General features: G+C 43.7%; 1 long non-coding RNA gene across 1 annotated transcript; it reads left to right on the top strand.

Annotated features, from left to right (window-relative positions):
• The first annotated feature begins 1,666 nt into the window (after positions 1–1,666).
• Positions 1,667–14,129, top strand: LOC311587473. Its single transcript, XR_014775875.1, has 3 exons — positions 1,667–2,380; positions 10,207–10,458; positions 13,810–14,129. It is a non-coding gene; the product is annotated as an uncharacterized lncRNA (long non-coding RNA).
• The last annotated feature ends 11,744 nt before the right edge of the window (positions 14,130–25,873 follow it).

Here is a 25,873-nt window from a genome sequence, read left to right as displayed (position 1 = left end):
GAGAGAGAGAGAGAGAGAGAGAGAGAGAGAGAGAGAGAGAGAGAGAGAGCTTCCTCAAAGTGGGTTGGTATATGTGATGTGGCAAATGATGCTATCTGTACAGCTGACCTCTCACCAAAAAGCTGTCCATCCAATCAGGTACCTCCTTCTCTTTTTTAAAGTCCACTTCATCTTCAGCACCAAAGCTTCCAGTAAAAGATGAGACAAAATATAGAATGCAACTTGATGCAAATGTGGCGGTTTATTTATTCTCGTCACTTTGGAAAGTTCCAAAGGAAGCCCTTATCACAGAGCCCCAGCCGCACAAGTGTCCTCCTGGAAGGAAAACACAGATTTGAGTCAGAATTAAGCTATGGCTGAGGAGGAAACACTGCCCCGAGGCTACGTTGCTTCTTTCTGCTGGCTGGAAACGGTTTTAATATGCTTCCATTGCTGTTCTAAGAGCTGGAGACATTGGAGCACAGCCACGTTAGGTAGACTGAGGCTGAGGGAGATGTATTTAAATCAAGCATATGACACATGGGAAAATTTTTCAGTGGCGGTGATAGAGGAAGCTGGCTCTTTTGGACCCCTGGATGACGGGAGACCAATGAGACCTTGAGTGTTATTGATAGTGATTTTCCCTTAATGCCCTTCTGAAGGATTTTTGAAGTGCCTGACAGAATAATATCTGTTTGTCAAGTTTATTTCAGGATGGAGCAAATTGATACCTTTTATGAGATTCAAAGGAAGGTCTGAAATTGAGCTGAATTGGATTTAAATTCTGGCGCAGCAGGCCATTGGCCAGGTTGGTAGGCAAATGATAACTTCTCTGGGCCTCACCTTTCACAGCTGTACGATGGGGATGCAGGCTGGGCATTCAGGTCCAAAATGATTTGGATCAAACCTTTTCAGATTTCAGAACTTTTAGATTTTGAAACTTTACCAGTTGAATGTCCTTATTCCAAAAATCATATCTATTTCAAAATCTGTAACTTTTTTGAATGCCTTGTTGGAGTTTGGTATTTTGTAATGTTTTGTGTTTTCACATTAGAGACTGTGACTTTGTATTTACGCTTACCTGACTAACCAAAACAATATTTGCTGTACTCCCCTCACATAAAGAGTATTGCCTTAGGGTTAAAACAACACAAAATAGCAGAAGTAATGTTGCTAATACCATGGAACCTATGTTTAGAGATGGGGCTCCATAAAAATGGGCCAGGCTTAGAATAGCTATCAATTTCTGTGATGAAGAGTTTTGCATCATGGCTGTCATTGAGCTAATATCGTGACATACTGACTACAAACACCACAGAGGCAGTGTGCAGGATAAGTGTCATGAAATGGTGCTTGCACATCACTGCTGATAACTAAAACCCCATGGAGCCCCGGCAGGGCTCACCAAGATACTAATAATTGGCCATCATTTCACATGTTTCAAGGGGCACTGCATAGGGCATGAATATGACTTCAGATGCTGTCATTTAACCATCTTCCCCATAGCAGGGACTTCTGTGTTCCCTGATCTCTGTGTCTCTTAGCAGCAATGTTTGCCACACCTTTTTCCTTCTTCTTCCATTGTTCTGTGAGCCTCTGTTTGCTGTAGTTACTATAGATACAGTATTCTGGGCAGTTTTCTCCATGTATGTCACAGAATCCATCAGTTTGACTATGTACACAATGATGGAGTTCATATAGAGATTGTAGACACCAAATCTGGAGCAGAGGTCAGGGTGTCCCTTGGTTTGTATAAGCAGCCCTGCCAATTCTGCTGCAAGTGAGCAGAACACACCTACCCCAGGGCTTCTTTCTGCTTAGAACCCCTGACTTTCTAGTTCATGTTCACATTTTCATGTGCTTCTTAATCCAGGTGATTTTTAGATTATTCTTGCTCTTTTCTTTATATGCTGGTGAGGGAGCCCAATGGGACATGAAGCCCAGGAGATAAAATTTGCACAGATACTGTATTAGTCAGGGTTCTCTAGAGGAGAGGAACTAAAATAATAAATACATCAAAAGGCCATTTACTAGATTGGCTTGCATGATATGGTCTAAGGAGTTCAACAATAACTTTGTACTTGAGAGACCAAGAACCCAGAGCTGCTGAGTCCATGACAATAGATGTCTCGGCATTTCCAATAAGGTGCTGAGGGTCTGGAAGAGCCTTGGAGAACCACTGGTCTTCAGTCTACGTCAGAAGGCTGAAGAAGATGGGAAGATGGGTTCTGGTATGATTGAAGAAATGAAGGACAGCAGCAGCAGCAGGCGTGGGCGAGAAGAGCCCACCCCCAAGTTGGGATGGCAATGACACAGAAAGCAAGCCTTCATGCCTCTTAACCCCTCTCACCTGAGCCGCCACAGGTGCATGCCACCCACATTTAGAGTCTTCTCATTTCAGGTAACCTTTTCATTGATTTATAGTGTGCTTCATAGCATATCTTTTGGATGGTTACCTTTCGGTAGACCCAGTCAAGTTGACAACTATTAGCTATAGCACCTAGTAATAAAATGATAGCATTGGGTTGCTTAAAAAAGGACTGAGCAAGCCGTCAAATGCAAATAAGCAACACGCCTCCATAGCCTCTGCTTTAGTTCCTGGCCTCAGTTCCCGCCGTAATTTCCCTTTATGATGGGCTGTAAGTTTTAAGACAAAACAAACTCTTGCCTCCCCTGTTCCCCCATGCCATGGTGTTTATCATGGCAACTAGAGAGTAACTGAAAAGCCATGTAAACAGGATATTTATCTTTTTTGCTCTTTTACCGGCTGATGGAATGACTAGAGAAGGCAGCTTTTGCTAACGACTAGTGGTCACAGAGGCTGCCTTCCCTGCTCATGTACTACATAGCTGATATGAGGCGTGTCACAATATTTAATATTACTTCTTTAAAAAATAAATACGTGTGCTGTGTGAGTGTATCTTATGTGTACCGCATGTATTCAGGAGACCTTGGAGGTCAAAAGAGGGTGTTAGAGTCCCCTAGAAGAATGGTGACAAGTGATTGTGAGTCACCAGGGCAGTAAGTCCCTGTATCCTTCAAGCCATTGCTCCAGCTCCAATGTTTTTGATTTAATAGCAAGAGTGTGACCATATCATGGCATCTGAAACTAAGATGGAGCCGAGACTCAATTCTGGATGCGCTGAGGAGAAGATAGCTGTCAAACACAGCAAGGCATGATGGAGTTATTATAAAATGCAAGTCCACAGAGGGCTGAAGGTAGAGCGTGATAAGGAAGTTTAAAGAATACCAATTTGTTTTGAGGACCAGGGAAGTAAACTAGCCTCTAATTCCTCCAAGGAGGGGTGGGCCTAGTTGTATGCTTTCACTTCCTCCCTTCTAAGCTCAAGTTCTGTGTGTAACTTAGTCAGTGCCAGCCCTGAAGCATGCACGTATGTGAAGAAGCCAAAGCAGGCACCCATGAAAACAAAATTAAGCATATTAGGTTCTTAAAGTCCATCGATAGAAGAGCCTTCAAGAGGAAGCCAAGCCAGCCAAATTTATTCATAGACAACGGACCCGAATTGAGGAGTAGAGCTCTCGTGGTCAACTTCTGAGGAAATAGTCACTACGGTATTTGAAACTTGGTGCCTTGCCTTCCAGTCGGTGGCATTTTCTTTTGCGGGTGCAAGTGTGTGTGTGTGTGTTCGTGTATGTGTGCATGTGTACATGCATGCATATACCATGTGTGTGAGAGTGCCCATGGATACTCAAAGGGGGCATTGTTTTTGGAGTTAGAGATGATCGTGAGCTTCCAGAGCAGGGTGCTGGAAACTGAACACAGTTCGTCTGGAAGAGTAGCAAGTATTTTTAACACTGAGCCATCCTCCAGCCCTAGCAGAAGATAGTTTTGGCTACTTTAGATTATCATATAAACAAATGCCCAGAGGATATAAACTTTTGTGTTTTGCTCCTTTTGCTCAATACAACATCTAAAGTTTATTTTGATATTTATGGTCATCTGTATCACTAAGTACACATACACTCATATACATTTGAGATTTTTCCCTTTGTACCTAATAGCCCCTCTTCTATTATACACTGATTATTTCTAAATATATTTTACTTCTTCAAGACTTATTTCTTATTGATATAGGCAAATTGATTTCTTCTGGCAGGTGCTTCTTTCACGTTTATACCCGTGTCTGAACCCTCAGCTGACACTTCTGTTTCTACCTCCCATATTACCTTAGGTGTTCTGGGGTTGCAGGTGTACACTGTCGCACGCAGCTTCTTAGATGGGTCCCAGAGACCAGACTCTGCCTCTCAGGCTTCTGCTGTGATTTTTACCCATGGAGCCCTCTCCCTAGCCCTATAGTAGGTGTTGCCTAATAGTCTAGCTCCGTTTCCTCTTCTTGTATGATGGCTTCTGTGTTTTAACTGAAGCCTTTAATTAATTGTTATCTGTTGTGATTGTTTTAGAGCAATGTCTTGCTATTTGATTTTCTACTTATTACACCTGACATTTGCTTTGATGTTAACTCTCTCTCTCTCTCTCTCCTCTCTCTCTCTCTCTCTCTCTCATTTTACATTGTCAAGACTCGTTCCACCGAATGGTTCTTTTGACTGTCTGCACTTCTTTACTCCGTGCCGTGATGTTCCTGCAACCTCAAACTGTGTCATTAGCACGGCCTTCTACTGTAGAGATGCTACTGTGACAGTGTGTGGACGTTCCAGTCACACTACACTGCTTGCCCCCACTGTGTGCCATTGTTGTCATAGATGCTTTTTCTAACCAGGTGGTTACCCACAATGCATCACAAGTGTGCCTCCTCATTTACTGGACATTTTAAAATAAAAATTATTAAGGTGGGTATTGAAAATAGAAGCATAAACATGAAATACATACATTTATGTAGCATATATATGCTATATACATTATGCTATATACATTTCTTTGGGGCACTTTTTCCATTCCTGCTTATAGAAATTAACTTGGCTCTGGCTTGAACTCCCCTTCAGCCTTTACGAATATGTTCAGCATATATCTGCTGCAGCCAAAATTTCCTAGCCTTGATCAATTTAAAATATTCTTAATTTGCCTTCATTTTTTTCCTAACAGTTCACAGTGTGGAAAACTTGAGATTGGCACACATGGTAATTAATTATTCAAATGCCACCATTTCAAAGGTGACGACCCAGTGCCTTTTTGGCTTTTCTGTTTCTGATCAGTGTCTGTCACTTCTGGTTGGTTTGGGGACTGTGACGAACATTGTTTCTCCAGGTACTTTTAAGGCTTCCATTGGGTAGTCTCTGTTTGCTCACGCTTGCTTTTTGAAGCTGGCCCACTGTGTGTCTGCGGGGGGTTTTCTTCATAGTTGTCTCCCTAGTTTGTTAAGTTTCCTGGTCTGTGAATCCACACTTGATTGTAAGGTACACAGGCCTCATTATCTCTTAAAGCATCCTTTCATGCTGGGTTTTTTTCCTCTTTCATTTAATACCAGGACTGTGATTGCATGGCTATTATATTGTTTGATATTGGCCTAAGGTTTTTTATGCTACTTAGAAAATACTGATAAACTCATATGGATAATTTTATTTATTTGAAAAAGAACCAGTGACTTCTGAGATTAAAGTCTATGTTGCCCAGGTTGACCTCAAATTTGAAATCCTCCTGCCTCAGCCTCCTGGGACCTTGGGCTCAAATGGCCATACCCCCGTTACGCCAGACTTTTGCTGTTTTTCATTACAATTAAGTTTAGCTGATACAGTTTTCCTTAGCATATTACACTGCTCCATTCTGACATTTCTCTTTTCTCTTTGCCGTATAAACAAATCCCTCTTCTCTTTGTGTGTACTGCTCCCTTTCCCTACTAGACACCTGAGCATAGTGACACTGGTTATTTTAACAGGGTTTTCTGCTAACTCCTGCAGCACTCATCTGTGGACTCACTGATCGGTGCTTTTCTCTAACTTATGAGTCATATTGCTCCCTTTTAAAAAGACCTAATAAAAATGTGCATGAAAGACCCAAGCATGGATTCCTGTGTCCATGTAGAGAGAGCTTGTCTGTGTCCTCCTTTGAAACACTAGAGTCAGAGGGTCCTGCCTCTAACCTCATCCTAACTTCCCTGGGGTTGGCTTGGCTGCAGCCGTTGTTTGCTGCACTTCATCACCGACTTTCAATGTTTTGAAGGTGAGATCAAGACAGTCCCTTCTGCCGGGCTGGGGATCTGAGTCCCAGCACGATGCCTTAGATCTCTCTCCACCTCCCTATGGTCTCTCCAGCTCTCTGACCCTTGGAGAGCTCTGCCTGCTACTAAACCACCTGTATACCCTTGAGCTTTTGAAGATGTCTCTTAGTCCTTCTGCCCCCTAGCCATCCGTGAGGTGCCCTTTATACTCATGGAAGTTCAGGTGGGGAAAAAAATGAACAAGTGCACACGCCTCTGGGGTCTCAGTCGGCCCTCCTGTGCTGCCTGCTCCCAGCCTCCCATGCTGCTCTGCGGCTCACAAATCAATGGGAGTGATGAAGAGTAAAGTCTCCAAGTGAATCAGAGAAACGCCGCTCACATATGCTGCAAGGCTCCTCACTCTGTTTGCAGTTCATTTTTACAGTATTCCACACACGTTATCAGAGTGATTCTACAAGTGCTCGGGGCATGTGGATGGAGAGACTCCTGGTCCTCTAGCCTAGGTGGGTATACTTTTTCAGCATCTTCTTTTGGGCAGTTCCCCAGATGCCGTACCGCATTGTAATTATGCCCCCATCACTCTCAATTCCCCTCTGCTTTTCTCTCACATGTTCTAAAGGAAGTGCCAGTATCACCTCTCTCTTGTTACTGCATCCACTCTTTACCAGTCAATACTCCACTTTCAGTTCACCTCTTCAGTCAAACATTCCTTGGGCCTGACTTGAAAAGCACCTGGAGAAATCCCACGTGTGTACCTTTCTCCTGTACCCCTGTCACAGTGTTGTTGGGATGCGTATGAATTTATTTCACTAGACTTTGAGCCTTTGACAGGCGAAGCTGTACCCAACACACGTCCATTTCTCCCACTTGTTCGAAGACCATTCATTGAGTATCTTTGACTTTTAAGAACTTCCCGGGCGTTATTGTATGACGTTCCTCACAAGGCTATAACTTCGGCACTATTCTACTACTCCTCATTTATTGGGAAGAGATGGAAATAGTAGGATGTATTCTAGTTTGAACTAGAGGCTCACTTGTTAGCTGCTTTATCTCTAGATGATGGTGCTGATGACTAAAGATTTGTTTTCATTATTAGTTGGGTGTGGTGGTGCACACCTTTAATCCCTGCATAATCCCAGCACTAGGGAGGCAGAGGCAGGTGGATCTCTGTGAGTTCGAAGCCAGCCTGGTCTACAAAGGGAGTCCTGGACAGCCAAGGCTACACACCTAGAAACTCTGTCTTGAAAAGCCAAAAAATAAATAGTAAAAGATTTATTTTCATTAATTTTGGTGTGTGTATGTGTGTGTGTGTGTGTGTGTTTAAAGTAGCGCATGTGCACATGTGTTCAGGTGCCAATGGAGGACAGAGACATAGGAACCCCATGGAGCTGGAGTTACTTATACTTATGAGTTATCTGAAATGGGAGCTGGTAACAAGACGTGGGTCCTCTGCAAGAGCACTATGCACCCTTAAAAACAGGGCTGCTGTCTCTCCTGGCCTGAAGGTGATGTTTTGAGAGGATGTATTATCCTTAGCAGGTATGGCCTGGGTAGAGTAAGTGGGTTGCTTTGGGGTAGATCTTTAGCTTTAGAGCTGGCCCCACTTCCGGTCCTCTTTCTGCTTCCTGGTACCATGAGATGAGGGCAGGAATCTTCATTTCCCTGTCTCCGTGCCGCAAAGCATCTCCCGCACCCTTTTCTTCCCTGCCACGATGGAGTGTGCCCTGAAACCACGAGTCACCTCCCCCGTACCCCCGGAAGGCATACACACATAGCACTGCCTCTTGTAAGGCATTTGGGTACACCTAGAAACCTAACCGATGCAAGCTGTTCCGTTGACTTCAGCGCCCGTGTTCATGTGAAAACACTGAAGTCTTTTGTGTCTTCTCCCTTCTCCCACCGTCTTGTCTCTCTTTTAGCCTTCCGTACCCGGCACAAGATTCAATGATCAGCTGATCACAGAGCCCATCCATCCATCTGGCAGTTGACACTCGAGCCCCTGAGCTCTGTTTTTTCCCTATTCAGCGCTGGTATCACTCACCAACTTGTGTTTTCCTCTGAGGTCACCCTTAAAGGTTTGTGTGTCGTGTTTCTCGTTTCTGCCTTGTCTTGCAGATCCTGCCAGTACATCCATCAAAGTAATCATCATGGGCCTGATGGGGGAGTATGGCTCCCCTCACATTTTTCATTACTAGATAATTTATTAATATCCTTCCCGGGCAGCACTAGATTTATCTTGATAAAACTTCTATCAGCGGCGACACCAGAGATGCCACTGGGACACCCCGGGAAGGGCCTCTTGCTCACCTCCTTCACCCCTTAATGCCTCTGGAAGCCCAGCCTGCAGTCAGCCCAGGGGGCTGCTAAGACTCAAAACATTTTATCATTTTGATAAAGCTGACCCAGAGCAGCCTCCGAGGGATCGCTACCTATCTCGCCTTTCTTCTCGGCTTGTGGCAAACACGGGCTCATCTGCAGATCCGGAAAGGCAGGTAGCGAGGGGTGGATAAATTACCTTCAAAGAGTTCCCCATTTATCTCGGTTTCCTGTGAGCGTCTGCAGGGAATGACTTCCCCTTTCAGTTCAAGTAGGCTTTCTGTGAGGCCTTGTGTTTGTGATGGGTGACAGACCCTTGTGATGTTTCCTCTGGGCATGGGCTCTTCAGCGCATGAGTTGAAGGGGTCTCTGTGGTGCCCACCTTCTGTCCCCTTCATGTCCTCTTCTTTTGAGGAAGAGAGAACAGAGGCAGTCACCCCCTCCCTGCTCTGATTATTTTGCAAAAATGAACCTCCTGCAGGCCTCCTGCAAGAGGCAGCTTGCTGCCCAGGCTTCTGGCAGACACTGTGGCAGGCACCCCGGGAAAGGAGCCTTTTCTGGAGCCTTCCATTAGGCACAGGTCAGAGCAGCTGCTTCATAAGTTGTTTGTTTCCTTTGACATCAGCTTCCTCTCACCCCCTGAAAGGAACTCCCTGACCCCCAACAAATAAAAACTACAACATAAGTAAATAAGGAAGAATGCACATGCACGTCGTGGCCTAAGGTTGTGCAAGGGGAAAGTGTGCAAACAGACCTGTGTGCTGTGCACAGCACTCCTTGAGAGGCTGATGCTCTGGCAAACTGAGTGTGGGTGGACCTCATGACTTGGTATGGTAGTACGGTAATGGTGAGGTGTATCCAGCCTGGAAAGTCAAAAGGTCGGCAAAGCTGCCAGGGAAGCAAGAACCTTTAGGGACCAACTCCTTCATTAATAAACCTTCACAGTGTCCTTTCGGGCTAGGGAGATGATCCAGTGGGTAAGACTGTTGTTTTCTACAATCATGAGTACACGTATCTGGATCCTAGCACCCATGCTAAAAGCTGCTCATGGCCACCCCTGCACCCCTCACCTAGTGCTATGGAGGCTGGAGGGCAGGGGCATCACTAGGGCGTTGCTGGCTGCCAGCCTAGATCCTGGCTCAGTGGGAGATGATGTTTTGAGGGAAAAAGGCAGAGATTTAGAGCAGCAGGATATCCTGTTTTGGCCTCCAGGAACATGAACACAGGCACACAGGCACACAGGCACACAGGCACACACACACACACACACACACACACACACACACACACACACACACACACGGTGTCCTTTTCTTTTCTTTCTTTTTTTATTTTAAAAGCTAAACATAACATTGTAAGCTGCTTATGCCTAAAGTTGTTGGCATCTGTTGTCTTTATGACTCGGGCTGAGCATGCCCAAAGGTATTCTACTGTCATCTTTATGCTATTGACCGAGCAGGTGCAGAGATGGTCCCACCCACCGCCTTCATGATACAAGCAGATCACAGAACAAGGTGCTCCTGTGACCTTTGACCTTTTGAACCGGAACACCACGGTTTTTAGCTAAGCACACCCAGGATTCACCTACCAGTTTTCTTTCTTAAACCTGAAATTGAGCATGTTTATGAGTGTGCCCACCCCTAAAGTGCTTTCTCTATGGCTGCGTAGGATCTCTGAACAAAATCCCCATGTTTTATTTGTTGTAGGAGGGCACTGCTTTGGAAATTATATCTGCTGCAGGTAATAAATCTTTCTCTACTCCTTTATTTCTTGGCAGTGCTTGTTTTGGCTTTGTGCAAACCAATTCCATTTGGTTACAGTAAGATAAATGGTGCTGCATCCATACGGTGGAGTGCTGCCTAACGGGACATCGGCAGACCAGGTGCATGTGGTGGGATGTGGAGCAAGAGTCAGAACGTGACAGCAAGAAGAATAGAAATTGCTTCAACAGAATGCTCCTCCTGACCTTCCATGGCCGGTCTTCTGGAGGCCACAGAGGAAGCCAGCCCACGCGGCACAGATCTCTCAGGTAGAGAGGAAGATGGGGGAGGAGTTGTTCTGTCTTCTTTTCCCTACTTAACTTTTCCTGATTGTGTAAGACATGCTTGATGAAAGGTTGAAATCTCAGATTCTTTTTCCCATTCTCCATCAACATCCCCAAGGCTTGTCCTCCATCCATCCCTCCATCCGTTTCTTCCTCCCACCATTCTTACTCTTCCTCGATACCTCCCTTCCTGTGTTTTCTCCTCATCCCTGCTTCCCTTCACTGCCTCCATCCTTCATCCTTCCTCCGTTTCCCCGCCTCCTCCCCCCCCCCCCCACATGAGGATAACACCATCTGGTTCTAACCTCTCAATCTCCTCCATAAATAATAAAAATCAATACGGAGCAGGTGGGCTGCAGCTGAGCACACCGGAGGACACACTCCTAGATGCAGTGTGGTGCTCACACGATGTTTGCAGCGGTTAACGAGGAAAGGATAATCTATTGCTCTTCTCTCCGGCTGAAGAAAGCAAATCTTCAAGAAAAGTGACTTCCTGAGGGTCACCCGTCAGACAGGGAGGAAGCAAATATGCTGCCCCCAGTTGGATTGAATCCCTAAGATGTGCCCTTTGCTTTTAGTTCTTGTCCAGATACATTCTAGCAAGTCCTGTGTCTTGGTGCCTTTTTAGGAGGTGGCTAGGAGTATCCACCTATGGTACATGACCTACTCTTCCACCTACTGAGGAGCTGCGAGCCTTTCCTGCCTGCTGCACTGCAGGTGAGGCTGTGTCTGTGGCTGCACCGCAGGTGAGGCTGTGTCTGAGGCTGTGTCTGCGGTTGCACTGCAGGTGAGGCTGTGGCTGTGAGCTGTGGCTCCAGGTGCATTCAGGAGAAGAGCTGGATTTCAGATTTTTTTTTTACATCATCGCTGAGGTGGCTCCAGCCTCCTGGACAGATGGCCAATTGCACTCAGGCTCTCAGAGTGCACATACGTCAATAGTGACAGAGAGCTTCAGCTGTGACCAGAGCAGGGACAGCTTTCCAAATGCGGGGCCGTTTGTCACTGTGGTTGATTCCATAAAATCAGAGATGAGAAGGACTGACTGGGGACGCAGTTTCAGCTCCCTGAAGCTTGGCAATACTGGAGTCCCAGCATGCATCTGGCTTACTGAGCATGGAGACCACTGCTCTTGTAGAGACTCAGAATCTGCAGGGATTTAGGCTCTTTCACAATCACACTCAGTGATTGTGTTAATATGCTACAATTGGTCAACACACACACACACACACACACACACACACACACACACACACACACGGGGGTGGGAGTGGGGGTGGAGAGAGTTCACCTTGCAGTCTTAACCTCATGGAGAAGGGAGTACTTCACTCCATTGGATTCTCTAGTTCTTTCTACTGGTTGTTTTATTTTTTTTAATGTTTTCTATTAGGAGACACTAGTTATATACAGCAGTGGTTTTCACATATGTACTTAGTGTTTTTTGATCATTCCCCCATTACTCTTGCATATCCCTTTCTTCCACCAATCTCCTCCCTCATTCCAACTAGTCTCTGCTTAACATCTCTCTCTCTCTCTCTGTGTGTGTGTGTGTGTGTGTGTGTGTGTGTGTGTGTGTGTATGGGTGTATGGGTGTGCACGTACCTGTGTATGCATGTGTGTGTATACTGTCTAGTTTAACATCTTTGTGTATGTGTGTTTGTGCATGTGTGTATCAATGAGCTTCTTTGGGCTTACTTGCTGGCGCATGAGTGAAGGTTATTTACAGGAGCATGAACACCTTACTAGTGGCAAGCCCTGAAGGACTCTCTCTTTCACTCCTAGCTTCAGCACTCTTTCTCCAGATAGTTGAAGACATTTTTTTTCTTACTGTTACTGATGGCACAACCCAAATCCCAACCAAGCCTTTAAATCTCCATTTGGTCAATTCATTTTAAGGCATATTGCTCTTACGCCATGGAGATTCAGAGAACAATTGAGAAAAGCTTAATAGATGCTAAGGGATTTAGAAGACAGGGCTTAGAACTCTAAGCCTATTTACAAAGATTTATTTCATCAATTATGCATATGTCCATGTGTGTGGGAGTACATCTATGCATGCAGGAGGCTGAGGAGGCTGAGGAGGCTGAAAGAGGGCACTGAATCCCTTAGAGCTGAGGTGGTTATGAAACATCTGATGTGGGTGCTAGGAATTGAACTTGGATCCTCTGAAAGAGCAGTAACTACTCTTAATTGCTGGGCCATCTCCAGCTTCCTACCTGTCTGTTTCTAAATTTTGAATTGGCTCAATGGGAGGCCGTCGACATGCATGCATTTAAAATGGGAGAGAGACAAACACATCTTAGGCAAGTTTAAGGCAAAAGCTTTGAACTTGGACGTCCTTAAATGACAGAGAAGTAACACAGCGATCCAGAAACTGCAGGTCATTAAATGAACCAATTCCATCAGGGATGGTGTTAGATCTCAGGATATGATGGATGTTATGGGAAATGCACTCCACCCCAGGGCTTAGCTGGGAGGCAAAGGCATGAGTCAGGAAGCTGGTGACTAAGCTTTATCAAAGTTATTGAGCAGATGGAAAACTTCCTATGAGACATCAATGGTCCCCCTGGAACCTGTTGACCGAGCTGGTTCTTGATATAAATCTTAAGCTCTTGTGGGGGTTGTGAAGGATACCAAAAGTCCTGATGAAAGACATTCCACAAGGTTTCCAAGGGCTGCAGCACACGCACATGAGGTAGGAGTCTCCTGGGACTTTACTGGCCACTGGAGGGAGAAGTGGGTGGCAGAGACGAGAAGAGTTTAGAGAACTTCCTGCCTGGTAGTTGAATATCTAACCACTTCAATTCTTCTCTTGTAATGAGGAAATCTCATTATGTGCTGGACCTGGGCTGGGCATTATACAATGCCATGGCCTGAAATGTGAGGTGGGCTACAGTTGTCCTGGCTTTGACTCATGGGTAGAGGCTGGCTCATCTGTGGACATGTGCCCATCGGATAAAGTAGAGCCAAGAAATAGTTTCCACCTTCTAGCCACAAAGGGGAGGGGGACTCAAAGATATAATGAGGTATCTTGAATGTGTAGCACATTCAAATGCAACTCTTACTGAATACTTGTTCAATGTGCCATTTATGACTCATCACATTGTAGATCTAGAAAAACTATACTGCTGGACAGATTTCAATACAATAATTTATCTTCTTGAAGCAGGGCCTCTGTACATGGCATGGGCAGGCCCAGAACTCACCATGTAGACCAGGCTACCCTGGGAATCGTGGGACTGCATCTTGCTTCTAGCTCTAAGTGTTGCAATGGCAGATATGCACCATTGCAGCAGGATTCGGATTTAGAAGTTAACTGTCATCTTGTAATCTCCACAGATGGATCTAGGCTACCCATATCGTTCATCTTCAACCAGTGGCCTTTCTTTCCTCCTGCCTCCCTGCCTGTATCTCTCTCCTGACAAGGATTCTCTACTCAGTCCAGCTGTGTGCCACTGGAAACACACACTTGTGTATTCCTGTGCTTAGAAACCATTTATTCCAGGTGTGCAGTTTTTAGCACCTGTCTCATTGGGCATTTTTAAAAATAAGAGTCACTCTGCTCTGAACAGCTTAGTGTTTTTGTTGTCATTGGTTTTCTTTTGAGACTCTGTAACTTAGACTGATTTGACCTTGTGATAATCCTCCCGCCTCATGTTCTCAAGGGCTAGAATTATATACAGGTGGGTGCCATCATGGTCAGCCTTCAGAAACCCTTGTGGTCTGTTTTAAATTAGTATGAAGCATATACAATAGGTTAGGGCTGTAAAGAATGTCTCTAATTGTTTTTCACATTCTAGGGATTAAACCCAGACACTTACAAGTATGAGGCAAGTACTCTTTCATGGAACTGGCATCCCCAGCCCTCAAATAGTCTAAGACAATGTCTATTAAAGCACACCAATGATTTCTGTCTTCCTGTTATTCTGCCTCCATCCAGGCTAGCAACCAGAATACTGGATGGAAAAAAATCTCAGTTCGGGTCTTGTGATGAAGAAAAATAAAAAATGTATCTCATTTAATGTATCTTTCCAGAGCAGTGAAAGCCAAGGACAGACTTCATATCTCTGTAGACAATCTCAAGACAGGAATATGAGTGGAATGTTCAGGCCTTGCTGGGAAGCCAGTGTCCCCTCTGAATGCTGAGAGGTCAGTTTGTCTGGTGCAGAAGGAGAAAGAAGCTCTGACAAAGCCCTTCAGTGCTGAACACAGGGAACAGGAAATAGGAGATGAGGCGGGAGGAGATGCATGCTCACTGAGAAAGTGGAAGGAAGGAGACCAAGGGGCTAGGAGAGCCGAGGGGAGGCTCCTGTTGCTACGCACTGTGTTTTTCAGTGTGAGAATTCAGAAGAGACATCAGGAACATTTTCCAAATTATGTCCAGACCTGAGGCGAGGGCTCTTCCAAACACAAACCTGCTTCTATTGGCTATATTTCTACAGAGCAGGGCTCCCCCCAGGTCACTTGGAATCCGGGGGGAGGTTGCTCAGAACAAGTGCTTCGCTGAGGCTGAAATAAGCCGGAATACTCAAATCCTTTCAGTCCTGTTTCAAAGGCCAATTTTGCCACAAGTTCAAAGCACGCTCTCATTCAGGATGACAGCTCAGCGCCGAGTTCCGAGAGACATTTACAGGGAGACTTACGAGGAACACAGTGAAGGAGTTAAAATGTGAGGGGAAAAAAAGGATTGGGGATTATACGGCCTTGAACTATGAAAAAAAAAAGGTTGAAATGCTTTCAGGAAAGCAATAAAGGCCAGTGAACCAGAAACTCCCTGCTCACTTATGATAAAATATCTAGTTAATACCAAATAAAAGATTTAAATAGACTTGTTATGGCTCCTTAGAAAGTCTCCCTAAAATAATGCCCGTATCCCCCTTTTCTTGAGAGAACATTTTCACAAATAAAGCGTTGCCTTAAGGAAGGAAGGTTGGCTAAGGAGGATAAGGAGCTTTGTTGTGCCGAAGGAGCCGTGCAAGAAGCGCGAGTTCTGGGCTTGGACCTGTTCTCAGACACTGCAGGGGGCATCAGTCCTGCGATGCAAATAAATTCAACTAGTTATTTTATATCAGTACAGCCAGGCCGCCTTGAATATTAAAATACACACACACACACACACACACACACACACACACACACACACACACACACACATGCCAGCACTCCAGAGGCCGAAATAGGATGATTGCTAAAAATTCATGTAGCCAGCCTGGGCTACAGAGTGAGAGTCTACCTTGGTGGACATAAGAATCCAATCTAACTGGACACGTGGAAAACCACACATTATTATAGCCCAGGAATAAGGATAGATGTGGCATAGTAGCTAATGAAGGAGTTTGGAGGATGGCATGCGGTGAGTAAGAAAACCAGGGTGACACCAGAGATGACTAACCCCTGATGGATGAACATAAGTTCTCCAGGTCTCTCAGAGAACTGCCCTGCTCATGGCGGGGTCAGCTAGAAAGCATCAGTGAAGTGGGTCTTAAGTGCAAAGGAACATGTACGTGTTGTCAAATACCAGGGGTCTACAGAGTGGGAAGGAAAGAGCTTTAGTCTCTCCTTAATCTATAAATAAAAAATGATGACAGCACAAGAGAGGTGTCTCAAAGGTGGAGGTGAGTGCACCTAAACCCGATGACCTGAGTTCCATCATGGTACAAGGAGAGAACCCATCCCGGCATTTTTTCCTATGGCCCACACACATACACACGTACGTTTCCCACCCCATATAAAGTAAACATTTTAAATTGCCTTCTGGAAATTCAGGTATCCCCTCACCCATCCTTTCTCCTTCTGGAGTCCCAGTTAGTTACTCAGCATCTGCTATGTTCTGCAAACTTCCCATGGAAAGTTCGAGAAATAAACAATTCATACATTTTAAGATCTGCCCTTGTTCTGAATTCTGTGATGAAAGCTCAGGCTTTTTCCCCTCGAACATAAAGGTGGTCTCCCTCCCGTTGCACAGGGGACGAGAAGGTGAGAGAGGCAGCTCAAACGCTGCGTCACATGCCTGTGTCAGTCACCTTATTTGGGCTCATCTCCTAGGCATGCTCTCAGCTCACACAGGCCTTTGAATGGCAGCTTAGAGTCATTAGAGTTATTCTTTGCTACTATGATACACACCATGATCCAAAGCATGGAGAGGAATGGGTTTCTTTGGCTTACAGAACATCATGGAGGGACATGGAGGCAGGAACATAAGTAGAGATCACAGAGAGATGCTGCTTACTGGCCTGCTCTCCCTGATTGGTTCAGCCTGCTTTTATGTGCAGTGTAGGGCCACCTGGACAGAAAAGGCTCTGCCCACAGCGGGCTGGGCCCTTTCTCATTAATCATCATTAATCAAGAAAAACGAATGCCCCACAGACATGCTTACAGGCCAGTGTGATGGAGGCAGTTCCTCAAACAGGTTTCTTCTTCCTGGGTGAATATAGTTTGTGTCAAGTTGACAAAAACTAACCAGCGCAGTGATGACTATATTGCTTGGTTATTAGTCATGGTTGTTAATTTCTTACTATGCCTAATTTATAAGCTAAGCTTAATCACAGGTGTGTACCTCGAGTAAAACCCAGTGAGCTTATGGTTCAGTATTTGCTGATGTCCCAGGCATCCCCATGGGATTCCAGAACAGCTCTCTCAGCATCCTTTGAAAGTTAATATTGCTTTTCAACTTGAACGGGCCTGGAATCAACTGAAAGACGCACCTCTGGGCAGCTCTGGGAGAGCATTTCTAGACAGAGTTAAGTGGAAGAAGAGAGAACTTTGTGCCCTAGAGTGGGCAGCATCTCCCTACAGCTGTCCAGATAGAAAGAGGCCCGAGGAAAAAGCTGTGTTGCCTGCCTGCCTTCACTTCTTGCTAGATTACAGAATGGAGCTTGAGGCAAGGATTAAGTGCTTAGAGAGTGTGGAGTATTGGAGAGCTTGCTTGAGAGTAGCACGTCCAGAGCAAGGAGGGAAAGAGGAAATGAAAGTGAGGTGTGGAAACACAAGGCAATGCCATGCGCAGCCTTAGGAGCTGGTCACATTTCCTAACAAACTACACAGAGGCTCTGCAGCTCTACTCTGCAAGCGCGGTAGCTGTGCAGGAAATACTTCCTCAGAAAGTGCTGGAAAGAAAGCAACAGTGGCAACAATGGAGCTACATACACTGAGGAAGTGTCTGCACAGGAGAAAGAGAACTTTCCTGGTTCCTTTAAGAGATCTGCTTTCCTTGGTCCAGTCTCATGCTTTACGGAGCTGATACTCTGCATTTGAAGGTTAGACCAAATGCTGTTGGATGTTTCCCTGAGAAGTTAGGTGCCATATCCCATGGTCTAATGAAAATTCAGTCTAAGGTTGGAAGTGCAGAGATGGCTGAATGGGGCTCAGCGTATCAGGAACTCGGCTCAGGCAGGCTCAGGGCGTAAATCCCAGCAACCCACAGATGTTGCAAAGATACCAAGAAAGATGGTAAAGATGGTAGCCACGTGTCATGTGGCTGGTACTTTCCAAAAGAAGGGGACTCTGGAGGGAAACTGAGGGGAACTCAAACTTTATATTTTATGCCTTCCACTATTCTGAGACAAGAGTTGATGGAAAAGGTGTGTGTGTGTGTGTGTGTGTGTGTGTGTGTGTGTATGTGTGTATACGTGCATGCACATGCATTACAGTTTATGTGTGTGGAGGCAGATACATATGAAAGCCAGAAGTCAATGTTAGGTGTCATCCCTCAGTTGCTGTCCACTTTGTTTCATGCAGACATTGTTGCTCACTAGCCTGGAACTTGCCAGATCATCTAGCTGTCAGGCAGCAAGTGCCAGGGACCTGTCTGTCTCTTCCTCCCTGAACTGCCTTGCCAAGCATGTGCTTGACACTTGGACCTGGATTCTTGGTATTGAATTCAGCATCTTATCAGCTGAGCTACCCCACTACCTTGATACAGACATGAAGTCAAATTTGCTGTGGTAAAGATTTTTACTTCCTCAAATTGTGTGGGAAGAAAAGAGATTGGAGAGTCCACGAATTATTACTTCTCTCCCATTGACGCTAATGTGAAAACACATGCATGTTCCTCACTATGTGGCTTAGGGGAGTTTGTAATAATTTATTGGTAAAACAAAAGGCAAGCAATGATGATATGCGTATCTTTCACCTGAATTATTTACTCATTTTACTTAACAAGCAGAGAGAAAAAAGAAGAAAATTGTATCTCCCTATCCCAAGCTTTTTTTTATTATTATTTTTTAATGGGGACTCTTGCTAGCCTCATAATGAGGCTCTGGAAGAAATAAAAACTTATGATCAGAACACGCATTATAGACATTTATGTAAAACTGGAAGTGAATAGTATTCTCCCATCTGTTACTGACTCATGATGGGATTCTCTTCGGGATTGTGACTGAAGTACACTTGCATCATTCTTTTCTTGGCTTCAAGTGTTGGGGAGTTCTCATCTTTGTTAATTTCACAACATCAGATGTTCATGAGGAAGTAACCATTATGATTCAGAACCAACACGTTATCAATTCCAAGAGGGGAAGTTGCAGCCAGATAAAGTGGCAAATCTGAGGCGTTAAAATAGAGGCTGTATTTCTAAACATGCTCTGCTCCAGGAAACTGCTGAAGGAGAAAAGCAATGGCTTTGGGGCTGGATTTGGATCCCATGTGCATGATCGCAGCACACCAGGCTGTGTTGTGGTCTGACAGTCCTTTCCATACGTGTGCCTCTGATGATGCCAAAAGCCGTTAGCTGCTCATTACAACAGGTGAATAAATATTTGACAGGCATGAATGGCCTGCTAAGAAGAGAGAGGGGAAGGGGTGGGGCAGGTGAAAGGAAGAAGACAAGAGAGAAACAGGCGGGGAAGATAGTGAGAGTATTGTAAGTTCTAGACTAGGATGCCCAGTTTAATATTTTAGACTACAATAATGCTAAGAGTAAGAAGAAATGGAATTCACTGCTCCTTACCAATAGGCACAAACAAACATTTTTCACAAGTTGACAAGCTAAAAATCAGAGTATCATTTTATGTAATCAGCTATTTGGCTGATGTTTGTCTGTGAGACCCACAAAAGATGACAGAAATAAGGTTCAATCTGAGTGAAATTCAGTGTTTGTTAGCTCAATCCTGGACTTTTTAGGAAAGAACGTTTTCCCATGATAAGAGAATATACCAGGTGTCTTGGACACTGTACTTTTGCTGTGAAGAGACACCATGACCAAGGCAGTACTTATACAAGGAAACATTTGGTTGGGGCTTGCTTACAGTTTCAGAACTTTAGTCCATTATCATCAGGGTGGAAGCAACATGAAATATATGGTATTGGAGAAGTAGTTGAGAACTTTGTCCTGAACTGCAGGTGTGTGTGTGTGTGTGTGTATGTGTGTGTGTGTGTGTGTGTGTGTGTGTGTGTGTGTACTTACCTGGTCAAAATCCCCCCCCCCCCACTTTTTTCAACAGAGGCCACATCTATCTCAACAAGACCACATGTCTGAATCTTCAACTACAGGAACTTCTAGATGAGTGAGTTAACCCAGAAGCAGAAAGACTCAAATGGTATATACTCACTTATATCTGCATATTAGCCCAAGGGGCATGTACCATGAAAGCCTTCAAGTACCAGGAAACTGGGACAGTGGGGAGGTCATCCTACTGGGACTCTAGATGAGACAAGCATGGGAGAATGGCAAAGTAGAAGGATCCAGAGGGTCCTAGAAACCTACAAGTAGAACATTATGATAGGCAGATTTGGGCCTAGGGGTCCCACTCAAACTAAGGCACCAGCCAAGGACAATACAGGCTGTAAACTTTAAACCCCTACCCAGATCTAGCCAATGGTCAGAACATTCTCCACAGTAGAGTGGAGAGTTGGATATGACTTTCTCATGTACTCTGGTGCCTCATATTTGACCATTTTCCCTGGAGGGGGAGACCTGGTGGCACTCAGAGGAAGGACAGCAGGTTACCAAGAAAAGACTTGATACCCTATGAGCATATACCATGGGAGGAAATCCCCCTCAGGAACTGTCATAGGGAAGGGAATAAGGGGAAAATGGGAGGGAGGGAAGAATGGGAGGAGACAAGGGATGGGATAACCATTGAGATGTAACAAGAACAAATTAATAAAATAATGTATATCTTGGGAAAAAAACAAACTACACACCTGGAAATTTTTTAAATCTTGCTCTGTGTTGATAGGCACAATCAACCAAGCGGCCAGGGAGATACTGACCATGCAGTTGTTTGATATCTAGGTACGACTTGAAAAATCAAACTATACAAGGACACAGAAATGTGTTTTTCCAGAACAGGAATATTATTGGAACAGATATTTTTCTTTTTAACCAATTAATTAATCCTTTAGCTGCAATTTTCTCTTGTCTTTTCTGTACTATCATATTGCCGAGAAGCTCAGTAGCTACAAAGATGGGTAATGACACTGAGTGTTCTCCATGCGTGCGTGAAGGTGGGGCATTCACTGGAGCCTGAGACTTACCAGAGACCACACCACAGACAACAATTTCTGCTCCCAAAACAAAGCCAGGTGCCAAGAACTCCTCAGTCTGAGGGGGACCTTGAGAGGTCCCTTTCCATCCTTGCTAGAACTTTCCATGCCTTGATAGAAAGGGGAGAGGAGAAAGTAGAAAAGGAAGAAAAACAGGAGGAAATGAAGTTAGGAGGAGACCGTAAGCCACGTTAGGGAGGATCTGCACAGAGACAGGGAGTGGGGAATGAAAGGGGAAAATAAGCATGTTTTATCATGTACATGTATACAATTCTCAAAGAATAAATTTTGAAAATAAATCATTGATACAACACCTCAGTGGAAAAAAATGACGTAAAAGTCAAGTTAAAACAAACTGACATTGTCTGATAGAGTTATTCTAAACTCAGGACTTTGTACTAAGAAAAACATCCTCATTGAAGGCTGTGTTGTCAAAATGACTCACTCAGGGTGCCTGAGAACAACATTATTTAAGATAGTGACAACTTCAAAACCATCTCAAAAAAAAAATGCCAATGCCAGTGAAAACTGGAATACCCATTCATTTACAAATTTAACATAACGGCATAGAAAGGCATCTGTGAGAAACTTTACTCTGGGTCATTAGGTGGGGACACCCTAACTGGTCCAGTACCAATGGTAAGATATGGTTGTTTAAATAGGAAAATGGGAAGAAAACAAGAAGGCACATTGTACTAAAAATAGTTCTTTATTAAAATTTACAGACTGGTTTTCATGATCTGTGAGCCAAACTTTTAAAGTCATTTGAATGAAATGAGAATTAAGGTATCAGGGGCAATAGGAAAAGTTTCCTTAAAGTTTTCTCTGTGATAAACCCATGGCACAGGTAGATTCTTACTTTGTACCTGAATGAGAAGGCTGGCTGTCAATCATTTCTCTGTTGTCAATTAACACAAGAGGTACTGTAAGGTGATTGGATGGAGTGTGTGGATGTAGACTGGTTTATACCAATTCTGCTTATTGTGTACAGTGTATGTGTATGAAGGTTGAAGGTAGAGAACAAGATATTACAACATAGTCACAGACGTGAACAATGAGCACAAAACATGGGAAAAGACACTAAAAGCAGAAATTAAAGAGAATGAATTTTGAGATAATTGAGTAATCTTTGGAGGAAGGAAATGGATGAAAAATTTAATCAGACTTTCTATATTCAACATTTTTATTAGCCTTTTCAGTATTATTTCCAATGGCAACAAAACATAGAAATAATGAAAATTCCCTTCCATATGGCAATGAGGGGCTAAATGATTCTACATGAAAATAATAAGATATTATACAGATATTAAAGTTATGATCATGAGGATGTGTGGAAGTGTTTTTGAGCAACTATAAAATAAAAAATGCAGCACACAAAGTGGCCTGTGTGACATTAATGTCACTCTTTCTAAGAATGGCTTTGTACTCAGGGTCAAGAGGAAATAACTGTGTTGTGATAATTTTTATTTGAAATTGGTGGGCTATTATATCTTACTTAGACATAAGCACAAACATATGTATTTGGGATATCATTAGTTTCTCATCATTACTTATTTTAATATAGGAAGCTCAACCAGCTGAAAAAATACATTCCATGTAGCCATGTAAGTAGAATCAAATAATGAACCCGTTGCATCCATTATACTGCTTCAAAAATTAACTTTTCCATATAATGCATTTTATTATTACAAAATGAATGTGAAATTTGGCAAATTAATCCCAGAGATAATTACCAAATGTGAGGAGAGTCTTGTGTTGAAAGTTGAAAATCTACCGCTGATTTCATTCAGAATGTATCACTCCCCCTTGGGCCTACGTGGGAGCCAAGAACTGTAGCCATCCAAGGTTAGGAATTGGGAGTTAAGGGCTGCCTCCAAGAAAGATATGAGAATAAGAGCAGAAAAATTATAGAAACCACACACCTTGTAGTCAGAGAGAGAGAACTTATAATGAGTCAAGGATACTGGCATCCACCATCAGGACCTCAGGGACCACCAAAGCCTGAGCCAAGATGGTAGCTTGGAGCCATGAATAGAGTCATAGCTCCCCAAGGACATTTGTTCATTAGTACCTAGTGAGTGATGATGATTGGGTCACATTGACAGCTCAGAAATGTAGATACAGATGGCTTGGATCAAAGGAAGGTATTCTGAGAATAATAAATAGCTATTTCCTGGCATCATAAGTTCATTCATCAGTTGATCTATCCATCCAACCACCCATTTTTCCATCCAATCCATCCATCCATCCATCCATCCATCCATCCATCCATCCATCCGTCCATCGATCCACCTACTTATCCACCCAGACAGACAGGCACTGAAAACCTTCAGAAGGTTTGAAACAAAGGTGTAACATTGGTTAGTTCTGATGTGTTCAGGAGGAGACGTGCTAAGAAGAGATTTTGCCTGAAACCCCAGACTATCCTGAGTATGCTGAGAAGTCACATGCACGTGTTGAGCAGCTAAGTGATGAGAGAAGGCTTGTAGTTTAGAAGCAAACGGCCGGTAATTAGCATACGGTCACAAAAGGACTGCAGACTTTGATTATCTGGAGAGGCAAGTAGAACGGGGGAGTGTCTGAGTTGTCTGGTGAACTCTGGAAAGAGACATTCTGGCAGGTTTTCTGACACCAGGGCTTCAGAGCATCCAATTATTCCAGGGAGCCACGCCTTTCTTCTCTAATCATAAGTAACTGCTGTCTATCAATGAGGTATTTAATCTATCAGGCTCCACTGACCTGGGGCTCCATTTCCATAGTTAATTTTTGCTATAGTTTTTAAATCCACGTCAAACTTGCCAGCAGAGGCCAAATATGACAACATAGGAAAACTGGGAAAAATATATATATAAAAGACCAAGCCCCACCTTTGTTGGCTATGATGGTAGCATTGCTTTTCTCCAGTGGATACGAGATTAAGATATAACTAAAGGCCAATGGAGCGTTCCAGAGAGAAACCATCCAACCTCAACTCTGCACACTTCTGGACTTTAGAAAAAAGCACAGAAGATTTACCACCAGGTCTTTCTTCTCACTTTACCACACTCTTCTCTAGCACTAACCCAAAAGATACGACAGCCAAATATCATCTCTCTTAAATTACTTTTTCAATAGTAGATGATTTATAGTTGATTAGGTAATTAAATCAAATACAAGTGGCGGAAAGTAAGTCTATTTTTATCACCCCTGTAAATTAAAAGTTCCACGTCATAAAAAATCACGACCATCTTGAAAATGACTCGTCAAGTGCTTTTTAGAGGCAAGTAAGATTTATTGTCAATTAACGTATTGAACTGAACAGTCAGCATAACCCTGTGCTCAAGACTTTTAAAATTATTGGCTTCCGTTTCAGAGATGCCCCCTACCATGGTAATGAAATGTGTCTCGCTCTTCTCGTATTGAACAATTCCATAGGTTGGGTTTATATCCCACTATGGCAACACTTCACTTTATGATCATCTCTGATCCTGTGTAATGAATACAAACACATTCCTTTTTTAGTTCTATCATGAGTTTATCAATTTCCATTGATTCGCCTATAATGAATACAGTCAGCAAAAGGAAAGCCAGACAGATCATATCCATTAAAGTGTCTTTAGCTTCAAAAGTTTGTCTGTGGCATTGTTTAATTAAAAAAGAAAAAAGAAAAGTCACTGGGAAACTAATTAAAAAGAGACATTACTTTTCAGACTTGCTTATAAACAACAAGTCAATAATTATTGCATGCAGGAACTAGGGGGCTCTTGCTCTTGTAGAAATGTTATGCTTGTATCTAGTTCACTTAAAAAAAAATAAGATGATTAATTCTTGCCAGACAAAGTGCATATGGATAGGCCTATGTTATCTGGGTATAATGTTCTACATATTTTTCTGAGTTAATAATGGCCAAGCTCAACAGTCAAGGCTGAGATTCATTCACAAGTTCAACTTTTACAGCTAGCTGTGTTTGCCAGACCATGTGCATAACATCAGTAAGCCAAAGCCCCGCCCCCTCATGGTATCCATCATAGGTACTCTGATTTTTTTCCTTGCAGCATATATAAATCTTCATCTTTTTTTAAAATGTGGTTCTACAAAGAATACTCTCTGTTCTTAGACCCTATATTGAGAACTCAGCCAAACAAATGGATTTCTAAACTTGCAAGGCTTGTCCCTAGCAGCCTGGACACTGAACTTAACTGTTGTCCCTCCATGGGAAACAAGGGCTGTGTTTTTCTAAAATAGAAGGTATCTTTCCATTTTCTGAGGATGAGGACTTGACATGAAGGCTGTGAGATCTCATTGATTTTCTTTCTTTGCTTTCCTTTTTGAAAGATTTATTTTTAAATTTTATTAATTTATTCAGATTACAACTCAATTGTTATCCCCTCACTTGTATCCTCCCATTCCTCCCTCCCTCCCTCTTTCACCTTATTCCCCTCCCCTAGGTCTATGACCGAGGGGGACCTCCTCCCCCAATATATATCATATGCTATCAAATCTCATCTTGGTAGCCTGCTTACTCTTTCTTTGAGTGCCATCAGGCCTCCCCTCCAAGGGGAGGTGGTCAAATATGGGGCACCAGAGTTCATTTTATTTGCAATTATTTGCACTTGTGGGTGCCTGTGTGTGGCTATGTGTCCATGAGTGTAGGTAGGTGCCTGTGGAGGCCAGAAAAGCATGCTGAATTTCCTGGAACTGGAGGATGTGTGAGGGTGTGAGCCATCTGGTGTAGGTGCTGGGACCTGACCTCCCGCCTCTGTGAGAGCAGTCAGTGCTCCTGACCACGGGCCCATTCATCTGGCCCCTTCTTTTCTACGTTCTGTGCAGGCTTATAAAGTAGAACCCTTTCGAGATATATAAATATATATATATATATATATATATATATATATATATACATACATACATAAATGTGCCCCCAATCATCCGTATCAGG

This window comes from Acomys minous, assembly GCF_964271855.1.
Source record: "Acomys minous genome assembly, chromosome: 16".
Taxonomy (NCBI): Eukaryota; Metazoa; Chordata; class Mammalia; order Rodentia; family Muridae; genus Acomys; species Acomys minous.
The sequence above is the reverse complement of the archived record's forward strand: the minus strand, read 5'-3'. Positions and strand labels throughout refer to the sequence as shown.